Genomic DNA, 2,324 nt, shown 5'->3' with positions numbered 1-2,324 from the left:
CTAAGCTCTAAATTGAAATTACTATAACATTTCCATCCAATAAAAATAAAAAAATTGTCTCCATTTCATTTTATAAAAACTAAATTTTTTTGCGAATTTAAAGTAGGCTATCTGGGACCGATCAGTTTTCGGCACGAACATTAGAAATCGTGTTTTAGGGCTTCTAACACTGTCCACTAATATCAAGTAGCCTATGTTAAATATGTTTAAACAAAACAGCTAATGACATTTTGTGATTTATTTTTGATATCCGAGTCTGTAATACATTGATAAGTACTTGTTTTATACTGATTCTAAGGCAAACCGCCAGTGTGCCCTACTGCATTTAGCATTTATTTAGCCTATTCTGACGATTTTTTAGTTAACCTAACTTTCTTTGAAAACTATTGAAACTTTACATTAGGCTGGAATACACTACACAACTTTTAAAATCTGATCAGATTTCTAAAACACTAGGCATCATACACTTACCGACTTTGTAAATAGTGACAAAGGAAAACTGGGCATCACGCATTACACAACTGAGGATCACACACTACCAGACTTTAAAGTCGTTCCTATCACAAGAAACTCATGCAGAAACATGCACATTGTTGCTTGGAGACTCGTGACAAATGAAAACAATATGTTCTAAAAATGGCTGAAAATATCAAGCATGTTTGATATCCTCCGACTGGATGGAAGTCTGAAGCTAAAAAAAAAATCGGAGACTGTGACCATCATACACTACCCGATTTTCTGTGGAATCTGTCAGCTTTAACTTGCAGACTGGCTCTGAATTTCCTTAACTAGAGTCAACTTGTTCAGACTGTAAAATCGAGGCAAAAATTTTGTAGTGTATTCCAGGCTTTATATGCAAAAGCAGTATATTTTTAGGATGTTTTATTTCGACTTTATGTAAGGGGGTTCAAACTTAAAACACATTAAGGAATGACAGAAAGATAAATTTTACATTCTTTCCTATCTTAATGCATGATGATTTTACAGTAACAGCAATAACAGTAATTTTGGCATGTTGGTGAAATATAAATGTAGTGGTAGTCCACCTGTTTGTTCTCTCTAGAAATATAAATGCATGTGTTTTAATGTTTTCTGAAGCGAATATGGGTGGTGGTTGCTTGTAAAATTGGCCAACCATAATGCTAGATTGTTGTGGGCGATTGTCATAACATTGCTATGCAGTTGCTGGGTTGTTTTGAGTCTTTTTAGCATGTTATGTGATTGCTATGGTGCTCTGGGTGGTTGGTATGGGCCATTTATGACTTAGGAAGTAAAGGAGAGATTTCCTCAACTATCCATACAATTTGAGATATAGGCTATCATTCATGTCAGTAGCACAAACACCAGGTATGTTTTCATGTGCCAAATTTCTTAAGATGTGTAAGTGTTTTATAATTTGTGTGCAAAGTATTTTTGAATCTATTTGAGAAGATTTTTGTGTTCAGGCGTTTACATTATTATTATTTTATTTTTATTTTTTTTCCCCCTTTCAATTGAATTTTTCTAGGTCTACACCACCACTTTCAATAAGATCGAAGTTTTATCTGGTTATATCCCAGTCGGATAGATTGAAATGTTCACATGAAGGCTTTTTAGTCAGATTGAGCCATTAATAAACTGATTATTTGAGTGCATTTAAACATATACTGTTAGACAAGTCATTCACCGAAGTTTAATACATATAGTTTGTTCAAAACATGTTCAAACCTAACCCTGGGCAATAGTAATAGCAATGCTTGCATTAGCATGCACCACTAATTAATTCTTAATAATATTTAAACTCTTTTGCTGATGTGTGCACTTGTTAATTTGTTTTGGCTGCCTCTACTGTTATTTTTCTGGACTTGGCAGAAAAACCTGGGCTTGACAATAACAGCTGTTGCTAATATGTTAGTTAGTTTATTTCTTTCTGTTCCCAAATCACGTATCTCTCTGTATACGGATCAAGAGCTGTGCTGTTAAACAGGCTTCTGTTACCCCATGTTTCTGCCTCTCATGGTTGCTGTAGAGACTGAATGTTGTTGATCACTGTTGATTTATGAGCACAGAAACAGCCGCTGACTGAGTAACTCTAGCCTGTAGTAACAAGCTGTCAGGCATAAGGATTCTTTGTTTAATGGATTGTCTATGATTCTATGGCTTATTCATGCCTGTGCGGCCTGTGGCTTATGAAAGAGACTTTGGAGCCTTTAGGTTGAAGTCTCGATTAGCCCTGAATATACAAATCACCGTATATCATCAGGAAAAGAACACATGCAGTCAAATTTGCTTAAACCATTTGTCAGATGTAACGTTGTGTTTTTAGTTTCTTTCTGATAATAGCT

Source organism: Barbus barbus (assembly GCF_936440315.1).
Source record: "Barbus barbus genome assembly, chromosome: 11".
Lineage (NCBI taxonomy): Eukaryota > Metazoa > Chordata > Actinopteri > Cypriniformes > Cyprinidae > Barbus > Barbus barbus.
Note: the sequence above shows the minus strand (reverse complement) of the source record.